Below are 17,979 nucleotides of genomic sequence, written 5' to 3'. Positions count from 1 at the left end.
ATTGGCACCCCATCCACCACTTCAAACATTCACTCCCTCCAATACCAGTACATCATAGCTGCAGTGTCTACCATCTACAAGATGCACTGCAGCAACTCGACAAGGCTTCTTCGATTGCACCTCCCAAACCCATGACCTCTACCACCTAGAAGGACAAAGGCAGCAGGCGCATGGGAACATCACCACCTCCAAGTTCCCCTTCAAGTCACACACCATCCTGACTTGGAAAAATATCGCTGTTCCTTCATCGTCGCTGAGTCAAAATCCTGGAACTCCCTCCCTAACTGTGGGAGTACCTTCACTACCCAGAATGCAGCAGTTCAAGAAGGTGGCTCACCACCTCCTTCTCAATGGGAATTAGGGATGGGCAATAAATGCTGGCCTTGCCACATCCCGTGAATAAATAATAAAAAAAATTGGGCTTCTATGCTCATTATTGACATTGCACTATATTTGCATCGCAAATTGCTGGAACATCGATCCGATGACAGTGCAGCAATTTCAGTGTCACATCTGGGATCTGGTGAACATCGTGCCTAATGGCTTATCTCATTGACCAATGAAAGAAAAGGATAAAGAAACACAGCGAACGATGGAGAAGGAAATGGGTGAATTAGTGTCAAATGAAATATAGAGACAGAAAGAGGAATAAAGAGAGGAAACAAAAGAGAATGGATTACGAAAGAAAAAAAAGACAAAATAGAAAAATAAAAGATATAAATTTAAAAGAATAAGCAAAAGTAAAAGGACATTGTAACCTAGTTGTGTTTAGGGATTGTTGTATTGGTCCTTGAGAAGATAATGAGTGAATGCAGGGTAGGTGTGCAAAATGGTCCCTAGTATATTTAATATTCTTTTATTTAGAGGAAGTAAAGGGAGTAAATTAAGGGTAGAACATGGCAGGGCAGCTCCGCAGCATGGAGTGCTCCTCCTGTGCTATGTGGGAAGTCAGGGACACTTTCAGTGTCCAGGGCGAACACGTGTGCAGGAAGTGTCTCCAGCTACAGCTACTTGAAATCCATGTTTCAGAGCTGGAGCTGCGGCTGGAGTCACTGTGGAGCATCCGTGAGGCTGAGATCTACATGGATAGCACGTTAAACGAGGTGGTCACACCGCAGGTAAAGAGTGCACTGCCAGACAGAGTAAAAGAACTAGGAAAGTAGTGCAGAAGTCCCCTGGGTCCATCTCCCTCTCCAACAGATTTTCCATTTTGGATACTGCTGGGGGAAATGGCTTCTCAGGGGAATGCAGCAAGAGCCAAGTCCATGGCACTACGAGTGGCTCAGCTGCACAGGAGGGGAGGAAAAAGAGTGGGAGAGCAAAAGTGATAGGGGATTCTATCGTAAAGGGAACAGATAGACGTTTCTGTAGCCGCAGACGTGACTCCAGGATGGTATGTTGCCTCCCTGATGCCAGGATCAAGGATGTCACTGAGCGGCTGCAGGACATTCTGAAGGTGGAGTGTGAACAGCCAGAGGTTGTGGTCCATATCGGTACCAACGACATAGGTAGAAAGAGGGACAAGGTCCTGCAAGCAGAATATAAGGAGCTAGAAAATAAATTAAAAAGCAGGACCTCAAAAGGTAGTAAGAGAGCAGCGGTGGCAGGCAGGTGGACCTGCAAGGGAACAAGGCGGCTGAGCGGCGGTGGATAAAAGCAGCTCCGAGACCAGGTAGGCTTACTAATCTGCAGTCTCCAAGCTCAGAGGGAGGGAGAGAAGTAAAAAGTAATTGAAGTGTGACGTCTCCAGAAAGCAGGTAAGTGATTGGTTGGTGAGTATTTCTCTCTTTTTAAACTTTAACTCTGTGGTTTACAGTTTCTAAGGTCTCTCTGGTGTAGCGGGGACTGTTGGTAAGCCATTTAACTGTAGTGTAATTGGTGGGATTGATTTGATTTAATTTAATTTCAATTAATTAAAGGGTAAGTCATGGCAGGACAGCCCGGCCATGTGGTATGCTCCTCCTGCGCTATGTGGGAACTCAGGGAGACTTCCTGTGTCCCTGACAACTACGTGTGCAGGAAGTGTATCCAGCTGCAGCTACTGACAGACCGCATTGCGGCGCTGGAGCTGCGATTGGATGCATACTGGCACGTTCACGATGCTGAGGACGTCGTGAATAGCACGTTTAGCGAGTTGCACACCGCAGGTAGAGGTTGGACAGGCAGGAAGGGAATGGGTAACCAACAGGCAGAGTACTAGGCGCAGGCAGGTGGTGCAGGGGTCCCCTGTGGACATCTCCCTCTCAAACAGATACACCACTTTGAGTACTGTTGGGGGGGATGGCTTATCAGAGGAAGGCAGCAGCAGCCAACTTCCAGGCACCAGGAGTGGCTCTGCTGCACAGGACGGGAGGAAAAAGACGGGTAGAGCTATAGTAATAGGGGATTCTATTGTAAGGGGGATAGGCGTTTCTGCGGCCACGAAAGAGACTCCAGGATGGTGTGTTGCCCCCCTGGTGCAAGGGTCAAGGATGTCTCAGAGCGGCTGCAGAACATTTTGGAAGGGGAGGGTGAACAGCCAGTTGTCATGGTGCATTTGGGTACCAACGATATAGGTAAAAACCGTGATGAGGTCCTAAAAGCTGAATATAGGGAGTTAGGAGGTAAATTAAAAAATAGGACCTCAAAGGTAGTAATCTCAGGATTGCTACCAGTGCCACGTGCTAGTCAGAGTAGAAATAGAAGGATATTTCAGATGAATACGTGGCTAGAGGAATGCTGCCAGGGGGAGGGATTCAAGTTCCTGGGACATTGGAACCGGTTCTGGGGGAGGTGGGACCAGTTCAAACCGGATGGTTTACACCTGGGCAGGGCTGGAACTGATGTCCTAGGGGGTGTGTTTGCTAGTGCTCTGGGGGAGGGTTTAAACTAAGATGGCAGGGGGTTGGGAACCTGAGCAGGGGGACAGAGGAAAGGGAAACAAAGATAAAAGCAAAAGAAAGGAAGGAGAAAAACAAAAGTGGCAGTCAGAGAAATCAACGGTTTAAATCAAACATGGCCACAGTAAATAATAATTCTAATAGGTCTAAGAGCATTAAAAAAATAAGCCTGAAGGCTTTTTGTCTTAATGCGAGGAGTATTCGTAATAAGGTGGATGAATTGGCTGTGCAAATAGAGGTAAACAAATATGATTTGGTTGGGATTACAGAAACGTGGCTCAAGGATGGTCAAGGCTGGGAACTCAACATCCAGGGGTATTCGATATTCAGGAAAGATAGGCAAAAAAGGAAAGGGAGGTGGGGTAGCATTACTGGTTAAAGAAGGGATTAACACAATTGTAAGGAAGGATATTAGCTCTGATGATGTGGAATCTGTATGGGTAGAATTGAGAAATACCAAGGGGCAGAAAACATTAGTGGGAGTGGTATATAGACCTCCAAACAGTAAGGCGGAGGTTGGGGATGGCATTAAAAGGGAAATTAAAGAAGCATGCAATAAGGGCACAGCAGTCATCATGGGTGACTTTAACCTACATATAGATTGGGCTAACCAAATTAGTAACAATACTGTGGAGGAGGAATTCCTGGAGTGTTTACGGGATGGTTTCCTGGACCAATATGTCGAGGAACCAACCAGAGATCAGGCCATCTTAGACTGGGTATTATGGAACGAGAAAGGATTAATTAGCAATCTTGTTGTACGAGGCCCCTTGGGTCGGAGAGATCATAATATGATCGAATTCTTCATGAAGATGGAGCATGAAGTAGTTGACTCAGAGGCTAGGGTCCTAAATTTAAATAAAGGAAACTACGATGGTCTGAGGAGCGAGTTGGGTAAGATTGATTGGGGAATGTCACTCTAGGTTGACGGTGGATAGGCAATGGCAAACATTCAAAGACCGCATGGATGAACTACAGAATTTGTTCATCCCAGTTTGGCACAAGAATAAAACAAAAAAGGTGACTCAACCGTGGCTAACAAGGGAAATTAGGGATAGCATAAGATCCAAGGAGAGGACATATAAATTGGCCAGAAAAAGCAATAATCCTGAGGATTTTGAGCAATTTAGGATTCAACAAAGAAGGACAAAGGGATTAATTAAGAAGGGGAAAATAGAATACGAGAGTAAGCTTGCAGGGAACATAAAAACTGACTGTAAAAGCTTTTATAGATATGTGAAGAGAAAAAGATTGGTGAAGTCAAGCGTAGGTCCCTTCCAGTCAGAATCAGGGGAATTTATAATGGGGAACAAAGAAATGGCAGACCAACTAAATACATATTTTGGTTCTGTCTTCACAAAGGAGGACACAAATAACCTCCCAGAGATGCCGGGAAACATAGGGTCTGATGAAAGGGAGGAACTGAAAGAAATCAGTATTTGTAGGGAAATGGTGTTAGGGAAATTGATGGGATTGAAGGCCGATAAATCCCCAGGGTCTGATAATCTACATCCTAGGGTACTTAAGGAAGTGGCCCTAGAAATAGTAGATGCATTCACAGCATTGCTGATCATCTTCCAACATTTGATGGAATCTGGAACAGTACCCATGGATTGGAGGGTAGCTAATGTTACCCCACTATTCAAAAAAGGTGGTAGAGAGAAAACGGGGAATTACAGACCGGTAAGCCTGACATCGGTAGTGAGGAAAATGCTAGAGTCCATTACAAAGGATGTAATAGCAGAGCACTTGGAAAACAGTGACAGGATCGGACAAAGTCAACATGGATTCACAAAAGGTAAATCGTGCTTCACTAATCTACTGGAATTTTTTGAGGATGTAACTGGTAAAATAGATAAGGGAGAACCAGTGGATGTGGTGTATTTAGACTTTCAGAAGGCCTCCGATAAGGTCCCGCATAAGAGATTAGCGTGTAAAGTTAAGGCACATGGGATTGGGGGCAAGGTATTGACTTGGATAGAGAACTGGTTGGCAGACGGAAAGCAAAGAGTTGGAATAAACGGGTCCTTTTCCGAGTGGCAGACAGTGACTAGTGGGGTACCGCAGGGATCGGTCCTTGGACCCCAGCAATTCACAATATATATTAATGATCTAGACAAGGGAACTCGATGTAATATCTCCAAATTTGCAAATGACACAAAGCTGGGTGGGCGTGTGTGCTGTGAGGAGGATGTCAAGAAACTCCAGGATGATTTGGACATGTTGGGTGATTGGGCAGAAACATGGCAGATGCAATATAACGTGGATAAATGTGAGGTTGTCCACTTTGGTGGCAAAAACAGGAAGGCAGATTATTATCTAAATGGCAATAGATTGAGAGAAGGGGAAGTGCAACGAGACCTGGGTGTCCTTGTGCACCAGTCGCTGAAGGTAATCATGCAGGTGCAGCAGGCGGTTAAGAAGGCAAATGGTATGTTGGCCTTCGTAGCGAGAGGGTTTGAGTACAGGAACAAGGATGTCTTGCTGCAGTTGTACAGGGCCTTGGTGAGACCACATCTGGAGTATTGTGTGCAGTTTTGGTCGCCTTATCTGAGGAAGGATGTACTTGCCATGGAAGGAGTGCAGCGAAGATTCACCAGGCTGATACCTGGGATGGCAGGAATGACGTATGAGGAGAGATTGGTTCGGTTGGGCTTGTACTCGCTGGAGTTTAGAAAAATGAGAGGTGATCTCATTGAAACTTATAAAATTCTGACAGGACTGGACAGACTAGATGCAGGAAGGATGTTCCTGATGGTTGGGGAGACAAGAACCAGGGGACACAGTCTAAGGATAAAGGGTAGGCCATTTAGGACAGAAATTAGGAGAAATTTCTTCACCCAGAGAGTGGTGAACCTGTGGAACTCTCTACCACAGAAGGCGGTGGAGGCCTGTTCATTAAATATATTCAAGAAGGAGTTAGATATATTTTTTAAGGCTAAAGGGATCAAAGGATATGGGGAGAAAGGAGGGACCGGGTACTGAATTTGGATGATCAGCCATGAGCACATTGAATGGCGGAGCAGGCTCGAGGGGCCGAATGGCCTACTCCTGCTCCTATCATCTATGTTTCTATGTAATCTCAGGATTACTCCCAGTGCCACGTGCTAGCGAGAACAGAAATAGGAGAATAGACCAGATGAATGCATGGCTGGAGAGATGGTGTAGGAGGGAGAAATTTAAATTCCTGAGGCATTGGGACTGATTCTGGGGAAGGTGGGACCTGTACAAGCTGGACGGATTACACCTCGGCAGAACCAGGACCAATATCCTCGCAGGGGGGTTCCTTAGTGCTGTTGGGAAGGATTTAAACTAGTTTGTCAGGGGGCTGGGAACCTAAGTGTGGGCCCAGAATGGAGAGAAACAAAGCTGGAAGTGCAAGTTAGAAAAGTAGTCAGCAAAACTAGTAGGGAGCAGAAACAAAGGCCAACAGTAAAGAGGGTCAAAGTGCAGAAAAATATTAAACAGGCAAAGTTGAAGGCACTTTATCTAAATGCACGTAGCAATCGCAACAAGGTGGATGAATTAATGGCACTAATAGAAGTAAATGGGTATGATGCAATTGCCATGACAGAGATATGGTTGCAGGGTAACCAAAGCTGGGATCTGAATGTTCCAGGGTACTCAACATTTAGGAAGGACAGACAAAAAGGAAAAAGGAGGTGGCGTAGCACTGTTAATAAGGGATGAGATCGGTACGGTAGAGATAAATGATCTTGGCTCGGCAGATCGTGATGCAGAACTAGATCAGTTTGGGTGGAGCTAAGAAACAGCAAAGGGCGGAAAACATTGGTGGGTGTTGTGCATAGGCAAAAAACCTCCCAGAAATATGAGAAAACTAAGGGTGTGGCGAGATTGAGGAACTTAAAGAAATTATTATTAGTTAAAAAAAACAGTACTAGCAAAATTAATGGGACTAAAAGTCGATAAATCCCAAGGACCGGTTGACCTACATCCTAGGGTTTTGAAAGAGGTGGCCATTGGGATAGTGGACGCATTGGTTGTCATCTTCCAAAATTCTATAGATTCTGGAATGGTTCCTGCAGATTGGAGGATAGCAAATGTAAACCCGCTATTTAAGAAAGGAGGGAGAGAGAAAACGGGGAACTATAGACCCATTAGCCTCACATCAGTAGTTGGGAAAATGCTGGAATCTATTATAAAGATGCAATAACTGGGCACTTACATAAGAACATAAGAAATAGGAGCAGGAGTAGGCCAATCGGCCCCTCGAGCCTGCTCTGCCATTTAATAAGATCATGGCTGATCTGATCCTAACCGCCAATCTACTATCACAGAACCACCTCCTGAATCTAACAGAATTAGACACACGAAATAGGAGCAGGATCAGGCTACACGACCCCTGGGCCCGCTCCGCTACCCACAGGGCCATGTCCGATCCGAACCTAGACTCATGTCCAAATTCCTGCCCGCTCCCCGTAACCCTTAATTCCCTTTACTTCTAGGAAACTGTCTATTTCTGTTTCAAATTTATGTAATGATGTAGCTTCTACAGCTTTTTGGGGCAGCATATTCCATGGACCTACCACCCTCTGAGTGAAGTAGTTCCTCCTCATCTCAGTTTTGAAAGAGCAGCCCCTTATTCTAAGACTATGCCCCCTAGTTCTAGTTTCACCCATCATCGGGAACATCCTCCCCGCATCCACCTGATCCAACCCCTTCACAATCTTATATGTTTCAATAAGATTGCCTCTCATTCTTCTGAACTCCAATGAGTAGAGTCCCAATCTACTCAACCTCTCCTCATATGTCCATCCCCTCATCCCCGGGATTAACCGAGTGAACCTTCTTTGTACTGACTCGAGAGCAAGTATGTCTTTTCTTAAGTATGGACACCAAAACTGGATGCAGTATTCCAGGTGCGGTCTCACCAATACCTTGTACAACTGAAGCAATACATCCCTATTTTTATATTCTATCCCCATAGCAATGAAAGCCAACATTCCATTGGCCTTCTTAATCACTTGCTGCACCTGCATACTAACCTTTTGAGTTTCGTGCACCAGGACCCCCAGATCCCTTTGTACTTCAGTACTTTCCAGTTTCTTGCCATTAAGATAATAGCTTGCTCTACGATTTTTCCTGCCAAAGTGCATAACCTCACACTTTCCAGTATTGTATTCCATCTGCCAAATCTCTGCCCACTTACTTAGCCTGTCTATGTCCTCTTGCAGGTTTTTTATGTCCTCCTCACTCACTACTTTCCCTCCCATCTTAGTATCATCTGCAAACTTTGATATGTTACACTCGGTCCCCTCCTCCAAATCGTTAATATAGATTGTAAAAAGTTGGGGGCCCAGCACCGACCCCTGCGGAACACCACTAGTTACTAGGGTTGCAAAGGGGTGGAAAGTTTCCGGTAAATTTCCGGAAATTTTCCACGGGAAGTTTAGCTTGGGAATTTTGCCCAAAAAAGCACATGCTAGCATAATATTGTTTTTTTTGTATTTCTTTCTTTTTTTTTTCCCCCACAGGTCCTCTCTTAAAATTACTAACAGAGATGGAATCTTAATTATTAAGGAATTTCTTAATCAATATATGTTTATCTTCTTACTTGGCTTGTTTTAATAATTACAAGTTTTGTGTGTGACTGTGAACAATTGTGTCCTGATTGGTTGGATGAGTGGATGAGCGATTAGCTCCCTCTATTTGTAATATTTGCATATCGAATTGTGATTGGCCTGCAGGCATCTGTAAGACTGCTATAGTTTTTTTAAGATCCAGGTTAGGGGTCCTGAGGGAAGTCATTTTGTTTTCTGCTGATGTTGTGATGATGCAGTAAGTAAATCAGACTTTATACCAAATAAACCAGTTACTTGTTGAACTCTGTTGTCCTTCAATTTAAAATATACAAAATAATACACTATTGGTGATGTAGCGTCGTGTGTGTACAGGTCATGCTTCCATCACATGGAGCATCAGCAAAAATGTACTCACCCTGTTGCAATCGTGCTGATCGACCGCAGTTCGACACAGAGATGAATGCCCTTTATTTCTCTGCATAGAACAATGCCACGTTTACCGTCGGATGTGTGGAAGCATTTTACCCCAGGCATTAAAGATGGAAAGACTGTGTACATGTGCAAACACTGTAGAAAGCCATATGTAAAGAATGCCACAAAGATGCAGCAGCATTTATCCAAATGCAACCACTTCACTCAAAGCTCACAACAGTCAGCCCAGAGTTCCTCTGCTTCCATTCAAGAAGATGATGGTTCTCATTCAGCATCAGGCTCTTTATCATCAGCAACTCCTGGCCCACTTGGAAGGTTCTTTGATACAATGGATAACCATAGCCAGAAGAATGCAGATGAGTGCCTTGCTCGAGCTGTATATGCAACAGGCTCACCCCTCATGCTCACAGCCAATGTGTACTGGAAGAGATTTTTCAATGTTATTCGCCCTGCATACTGTCCTCCCACCAGACATGCTTTGTCTACTTATTTGCTGGAGGCTGAGTATAACAGAGTCCAAGGAAAGCTCAAAGACACGAAGGACAACAGACACACAGGCACATACATTGCTGATGAGCTGAAAGCGGTCATCAACGATCTTGGATCACAAAAGGTCTTTGCAGTAGTTACTGACAATGCTGCGAATATGAAGGCTGCTTGGGCTCAAGTGGAGGAGGCCTACCCTCATATTACGTCTATTGGGTGCGCAGCTCATGGGCTTAACCTGCTCCTCAAGGACATCATGGGTTTGAGAACCATGGAAGCACTGTACAAGAGAGCCAAGCAAGTTGTTAAGTATGTCAGGGGAAAACAGGTAGTTGCAGCAACCTACAACTCCAAGCAAATGACAAAGAACAAGAACACCACACTGAAGCTGCCCAACAACACTAGATGGGGTGGTGTTGTCTTAATGTACAACAGCCTTCTGGAGGGTAAGGAGTCGCTGGAAGAAATGGCAATATCCCAGTCTGGGGATATGGAAACCACCATCAAGAAAATACTGCTGGATGATATGTTTTGGGAGAGAGTGGTTAGCAGCCTTAAACTACTCTCACCAGTAGCATCTGCAATTGCTCAGATTGAAGGAGATGACGCTGTCTTGTCAGATGTTCTCAGGCTTTTTACTGATTTAAAAGAACAAATCAGCATTGCCCTACCCACACCCCTGCTGCTCAAAGCAGAGGAGAAGGCAATTGTTCAATTCATACAGACGCGTCAAGAATTTTGTGTCAAGCCGATTCATGCTGCAGCATACATGCTGGACCCAAAGCATGTTGGGAGACCAATACTTTCTGGAGAACAGATCAACAGCGCTTACAGTGTGATTTCTACCCTCTCACACCATCTCAATCTGGATGTGGGCAAAGTTCTGGGAAGTCTGGCAAAGTTCTCTACCAAGCAAGGTCTTTGGAATGGGGATGGGATATGGGAATCATGCAAGCATATCAGTGCACATACCTGGTGGAAGGGACTTTGTGCATCTGAGGCCCTGTCACCTATTGCATCGGTGATACTCCAAATCCCACCTTCATCAGCGGCCTCTGAACGAAACTGGTCACTTTTTGGGAATACGCATACAAAGGTGCGCAACAGGCTGACTAACAAGAGAGTGGAGAAACTGGTGGCTATCCGGGCGAACCTACAACTTATTGAGCCAGATACAGAAGTGTTCACCACACAGCTAGACACTGACACAGAGGAGGAAATGGACATGTCAGAGCCAGAGAATCAGGAGGAGCAATGAGGAGTAGAAGACTCAGAAGACTCATGAGTAGAAGACTCAAAGGGACAAAATAAGGACAAATTACAGGCTAAATAAGCTGACGCTCTTTTTATTTTATTTTAGATGGGTCTTTTTTGTGGGGGTTCAATAAAGTTCAAAATTATAACCTAAATAAAGTTTTGAAAGCCTGTTTTTATTTGTATGGAACAGTATGTCTATTTTGACGACAAAGATAATATAAGGGTCAGAGACAAAAACCATCAGTGTGCAAAAAAACTCTAAATTCCCATAAATTCCCAAAATTCTCTTGGAAAGTTTCCTCTTTTAAAACTTCCCAGAATTTTGCAACCCTACTAGTAACTGATTGCCATTCTGAGAATGAACCATTTATCCCAACTCTCTGCCTTCTGTTAGATAGCCAATCCTCTATCCATGCCAGAATATTACCCCCAATCCCGTGATTTTTTATCTTAAGCAATAATCTTGTGTGGCACCTTGTCAAATGCCTTTTGGAAGTCTAAATACACTATGTCCACTGGTTCCCCTTTATCCACCCTATATGTTACTTCCTCAAAGAACTCCAGCAAATTTGTCAAACATGACTTCCCCTTCATAAAACCATGCTGACTTTGTCCTATTAAATTATGATTATCCAAATGTCCTGTTACTGTCTCCTTAATAATGGACTCCAAAATTTTACCTACCACAGATGTTAGGCTAACCGGTCTATAGTTTCCAGCCTTCTGTCTACTGCCCTTTTTAAATAAGGGTGTTACATTAGCAGTTTTCCAGTCTGCCGGGACCTTTGCGGAGTCCAGGGAGTTTTGGAAAATTATTACCAATGCAACCACAATCCCTACCGCCACTTCCCTCAAGACCCTAGGATGTAAGCCATCAGGTCCAGGTGATTTATCCGCCTTGAGTCCCATTATTTTACCGAGTACCACTTCCTTAGTGACTTTGATCGTGTTTAGCTCCTCCCCCCTATAGCCCCCTGTTTGTCCAGTGTTGGGATATTCTTAGTGTCTTCCACTGTAAAGACTGATACAAAATATTCATTCAGTGTTTTTGCCATCTCCATATTTCCCACCATTAATTTCCCGGTCTCATCCTCTAAGGGACCAACATTTACTTTAGCCACCCTTTTTCTTTTTATATAACTATAAAAACTCTTACTATCTGTTTCTATATTTTTTGCTAATTTACTTTCATAATCTATCTTCCCTTTCTTAATCAATCTTTTTGTTATTTTTTGCTGTCTTTTAAAGTTTTCCCAATCCTCTATCCTCCCACTAGATTTGGCTACCTTATATGCCCTTGTTTTTAGTCGAATACTATCCTTAATTTCTTTACTTAGCCACGCATGGCTGTCTTTTCTTTTACACCCTTTTCTTCTCAGTGGAATATATTTTTTTTGGAAGTTGTCAAATAACTCCTTAAATGTACACCACTGATCATGTATCGTCTTACCCTTTAATCTATTTTCCCAATCCACTCTACTCAATTCCGCTCTCATACCTTCATAGTCTCCTTTATTCAAGCTTAGCACGCTTGTTTGAGATCCAACCTTCTCACCCTCTAATTGAATATGGAATTCAACCATGTTATGGTCACTCATTCCAAGGGGATCCTTTACTAGGACATTTTTAATTAATCCTGTCTCGTTACACAGGACCAGATCTAAGGTTGCTTGCCCCCTGGTCGGTTCAGTTACATACTGCTGAAGAAACCCATCCCTAATACACTCAATGAACTCATCCTCAAGGCAGCCCTGCCCAATTTGATTTGTCCAATTAATATGATAGTTAAAATCCCCCATAATTATAGATGTTCCCTTATTACAAGCCTCAACTATTTCCTGATTGATACTCCGTCCAACATAGTTGCAACTGTTCAGAGGCCTATAGACTACGCCCACTAGTGTTTTTTTCCCCTTATTATTCCTTATCTCCACCCAAACTGTTTCATTATCCTGATCTTTTGACCCAATATCATTTCTCTGTATTAGTGATTCCTTCCTTTATTAACATAGCCACCCCACCTCCCCTTCCTTCCTGCCTGTCCTTCCTGATCGTTAAATAACCTGGTATGTTTAATTCCCAGGCATTGTCACCCTGCAGCCATGTTTCTGTAATGGCCACAAGATCATACCCATATGTAGTTATTTGTGCCATTAACTCGTCTATTTTGTTACGAATGCTACGTGCATTCAGACAGAGAACTTTCAAATATGTTTTGTGACACTTAGTTCCTGCTTTTGCCCTTTTTATTACTTTACCTTTTACTCCATACCTTCTGCCCCTTCACTTAAAAACTATTAGTTAGATTGGGCAGTCAACATGGATTTATGAAAGGGAAATCCTGTTTGAGAAACCTATTGGAGCTCTTTGAGGATGTAACTAGTGGAGTAGACAAAGGGGAACCGATAGATGTGGTGTATTTGGATTTTCAGAAGGCCTTCGATAAGGTCCCACACAAGGGGTTGGTGAACAAAATTAGGGCACATGGAATTGGGGGTAATACACTAGCATGGATTGCGAATTGGTTAACAGACAGAAAACAAAGAGTAGGGATAAACGGGTCTTTTTCAGGATGGCAGGCTGTGACTAGTGGGGTACCGCAAGGATCGGTGCTTGGGCCCCAGCTAATCGCAATCTATATTGTGATAATATAAAGAATCTACAATTCTTAAGGCTAAAGGGATCAAGGGGTATGGGGAGAAAGCAGGGACAGGGTACTGAATTTGGATAATCAGCCATGATCGCATTAAATGGTGGAGCAGGCTCGAGGGGCCGAATGGCCTATGCCTGCTCCTATCTTCTATGTTTCTATATCAATGATTTGGAGGAGGGGACTAAATGTAACATTTCCAAATTTGCTGATGATACAAAGGTAGGTGGCAACGTCAGTTGTGAAGAGGACGTGAAGAGGCTTCAAGGGGATCTCGACAGGCTCAGTGAGTGGGCGAGAACATGGCAGATGGAATATAAATGTAAAGTTATCCACTTGGGTAGAAAGATCAGAAAGGCAGAGTATTTCCTAAATGGTGAAAGATTGGGGAATGCAGATGCTCAAAGGGACCTGGGTGTCCTTGTACATGAGTCACTGAAAGTGAATGTGCAGGTGCAGCAAGCCATTAGGAAGGGAAATGGTATGCTGGCCTTCATTACAACAGGATTCGAGTACAGGAGTAAAGAAGTCTTACTCCAATTATATAGGGCCTTGGTGAGACCACACCTGGAGTGCGTTGTACAATTTTGGTCTCCTTACCTAAGGAAGGATATACTTGCCATAGAGGGAGTGCAACGAAGGTTAACAAGATTGATTCCTGGGATGGCGGGACTGTCGTATGAGAAGAGATTGAGTAAACTAGGCCTATATTCTCTTGAATTCAGAAGGATGAGAGGGGATCTCATTGAAGCACACAAAATTATTACAGGGCTTGATAGGGTGGATGCTGGGAGAATGTTTCCTTTGGCTGGGGAGTCTAGAACCAGCAGCCACAGACTCAGGATAAAGGGTACGCCATTCAGGACTGAGATGAGAGTCTTTGGAATTCTCTACCCCAGAGGGCTGTGGAGGCTCAGTCATTGGGTATATTCAAAACAGAAGTCGATAGATTTTTGACTACTAAAGTCTTCAAGGGGTATGGCGATAGGGCTGGTGAATGGGGTTGAGGCAGAAGATCAGCCATGATCTCATTGAATGGCGGAGCATCCTCGAAGGGCCGAATGGCCTACTCCTGCTCCTATTTCTTATGTTCTGATGTATAAACATTTTTGACTCATGAAGTATAAAACCAGAAGACCCGTCTATCATGATCAGAAACAGTGGAACACTCAGTGGGTACGCCATTGCACTGCTTTCATAGGAATTGCTAGACGAGAAGAGACCAAGGTCCATCTAGTTTGCCTTCTACCATACTGGTAGCCCCATGGCGCAACAATAAAAGAGCTAGTGACTAATCATAGCAATCAATCTCGATCAATTAGTTTACAACAGACCCAGAAATGACACAAGGAAAACCCCAGTGGTGAAGAGCCAAAAAGGTACAAAGTCACCTTTTTACTCCGAAGCATGCTACACTTTGGTGCTCATGTCTCAAATTACTCATATACTGTATCACAAAATTTTATTTTCTGAAAGAAATGTATCTAATTTGCATTTGATTGAATGGCACTCGTGTCAAAGGAACTTTGCATCCTTAAAATTATTGCCTCCGACACTAACAGGAGTGTGGATGGCTAGACTGGCACACAAAAAAGGCTGCCAAGACAGATAAAAAGAATTTAAAAACCTCTAGGAACAACTCACTACCTGCTGGACTGAGACTACAGTTTCATTGGTCTCTTTATTGGCCTCCAAGATGTGTCATGTCAGGACCATAACTCACATCATTACCAGGGTTCTCTGACATTAATTACCTGCCCTAAGTGGCTGCGGCTGGAAAATTTTGTAATAATGTAAAAAACCCAGCAATTTCATCTCCGACTCTTCCCTTCCCTTCCTCGACTTCTCTGTCTCCATCTCTGGGGATAGGCTATTGACAAACATTCACTATAAGCCCACCGACTCCCACAGCTACTTGGACTACACTTCCTCCCACCCCACTTCCTGCAAGAACTCTATTCCATTCTCCCAGTTTGTCCATCTCCATCGCATCTGCTCTGACGATGCCACCTTCTATACTAGTGCTTCCGACATGTCTTCCTTTTTCGTCAACCGAGGATTCCCCTCTACTGTGGTTGACACGGCCCTTGACCGTTCTATTTCCCGCACTTCTGCTCCCACCCCTTCCCCTCCCTCCCGGAGCTACGATAGGGTTCCCCTTGTCCTCACTTTTCACCCCACCAGCCTCCACATTCAACAAATCATCCTCCGCCATTTCCGCCACCTCCAGCGTGATCCCACCACCAAACACATCTTCCCCTCACCTCCCCTTTCAGCATTCTGAAGGGACCGCTCCCTCCGCGACACCCTGGTCCACTCCTCTATTGCCCCCAACTCCCCTTTGTCCGGCACCTTCCCATGCAAGCGCAGGAGATGCAACACATGCCCTTTTACCTCCTCCCTTCCCACTGTCCAGGTCCCCAAACACTCCTTCCAGGTGAAACAGCGATTTACTTGTACTTCTTGCAATTTAGTATACTGTATTCGCTGTGGTCTCCTCTACATTAGGGAGAGCAAATGCAGATTGGGTGACCGCTTTGCGGAACACCTCCGTTCAGTCCGTAAGGGAGACCGCGAACTTCTGGTCGCCTGTCACTTTAATTCACCGCTCCATTCTGACCTCTCTGTCCTTCGGCCTCTTACACTGTTCCAATGAAGCTCAACGTAAGCTTGAGGAACAGCACCTCATCTTTCGATTAGGCACTTTACAGCCTTCGGGACTCAACATCAAGTTCAACCATTTCAGACCATAATCATTTTTTTTCCTCTCTCTCACATGGCAACTGTTGATGATTCTGCCAGTGCCATTTACAGTTCACCTAGAGTCATCTTTTGTTTCTTAACTTGTCCTATTACCATCTCCTTTTGCCCTGCACCATCATCCCTTTTGTCTCTTAATCTCTCCTGCCTTCCATCCTATCACAGACCTTCCCTTTTGTTCTTTCCTCCCCCCACTGTTTCCCAGCCCCTACACTTACTTAGAAACCTGTTACATCTCCAACTTTTTCCAATTCTGACGAAGGGTCATCGACCTGAAACGTTAACTCTGTTTCTCTCTCCACAGATGCTGCTTGACCTGAGTATTTCCAGCATTTTCTGTTTTTATTCCTGCAATTTCATGATTGACATTAAGTTCAATGGGGAGCCTCAGTGAGAACAACTCTTAAATCAGCTTTGGCTTGGCTATCGGCAGTGCGGCGCAAATTGTCCAGTAATTTATGGAGCATCATGGCATATGATATTTTACTAATTAATAATGACATGCGACCTTAATGCATCATTCTAATGGCGCAACTTCACAGCAATTTCTGACGCATCAAAAATATTAAAACAACCAAGCAACGTCACACTAATTTGCAATGCAGTACCTAGTAACCCTCATTAAAAAAAGCCAGCAAATTTCAAACAATCACAAGTTTTCTTCTTAATCGATACAAGAAATGTATTTGTAACAGCACTTGTAAAATATACGAGTGCATTCATTTGCCAAAAATGCAATTAAATCTTTAAAAAAACATAAATAATGAAAAAGAACAGAAAACGAGGAAGTAAACAGAGAATGTTGGTCTTTTTACTTTCAGGTTGGAGATACAACAGAGAGAAGGAAAATATAAACCCACATCAGGTGGGAACGTTTGGTTTGGAGAGTGAGGAGTTGAACTGTACCCTACTTACTGTGTTAGTGTGAACCGGGCAAGGTCAACACCATTCGGGCAAACGTCACGACTCCACTAACCGGGCCCGCGCTCGCGGCTTCTGCTGACCGCCCAGGTGTTTATCAGGGTTCACTCGCGGCTTCTGCTGACCGCCCAGGTGTTTATCAGGGTTCGCTCCGGGTGGACTACACTTGCGAGAGAATCGAGGAATAAGATCTTTGCACTGACGAGGCTTTTTCGGTAAAATGCATGTTTCCCCTAACTTCAACACGACAGAAAATAATCCCCCAAATACATTTCACTTTCGTACCTATCATAACGAGGCTAAGCAAAAAAAATTAGAGGCGTGCACCGCCCAACTATTGACATTACTGAGCATGCGGGCTATAACTGGTCTCTAATCACAACATCAAACATAAACATGACTTTCCTTTGAATTTATACACTGTTACATCGCCTGTGCAAGAGCGACAGAGGTGCATACACTTGCATGAACTAAACAGGGAATGGGGAATCAATGCCATGTTTTAAGTCTGTGAAGTTCCCGACTGATGTAAAAACGATTAAGATTATTTCACTCTGGAAGTGTACCTCTTGTACACTTGAAAATTGACCACAGGCCCTAAAATTAGAGACACGGGTAAAATCAGGAATACTTTATTTCACTAAGCAATAACTCCATGAATATTCAAGTCGCTTAATATTGTCACTTTTTATCGTGTTATTTATGCAATTTAGTGCACTATTATAGTGCCCACAAGTTCAAATGTGAATTAAGAGAATTTTATTTACTTATTTTGTATATCCCACTTCTCGAGCAGAGGGATTAATGCCTATAGACCATCAATCTACAATCAGGTGCTAACTCACTTGGCAGGAGGGTGGGCAACCAGAGGACACACATTTAAGATAATTGGCAAAAGAGCCAGTAGGGAGATAAGGAGAAATGTTTTACACACAGCAAGTTGTTATGATCTGGAATGCAGTACCTGAAAGGGTGGTGGAAGCAGATTCAATAGTACTATTGCCGAACTAGGCAGATACCCACTGATAATAAACATCCAAAAACGAGCACT

The 17,979-nt window shown here is 43.9% G+C and overlaps 1 protein-coding gene across 1 annotated transcript in view; it reads right to left on the bottom strand.

Moving 5' to 3' along the window:
• LOC147109264 (exocyst complex component 3-like) overlaps positions 1–17,339 on the bottom strand; it is a 75,633-nt gene extending 58,294 nt beyond the window's left edge. The window contains exon 1 of the mRNA XM_086003032.1: positions 16,923–17,339. The gene's annotated coding sequence lies outside the window, so the exon portion shown is untranslated. The remainder of the gene's footprint in view (positions 1–16,922) is intronic.
• Positions 17,340–17,979: the final 640 nt, after the last annotated feature.

This window comes from Somniosus microcephalus, chromosome 12, assembly GCF_052327205.1.
Source record: "Somniosus microcephalus isolate GS21.2 chromosome 12, FLI_Smic_1.0, whole genome shotgun sequence".
NCBI lineage: Eukaryota > Metazoa > Chordata > Chondrichthyes > Squaliformes > Somniosidae > Somniosus > Somniosus microcephalus.
Note: the sequence above shows the minus strand (reverse complement) of the source record. Positions and strands in the feature narration are given on the sequence as shown.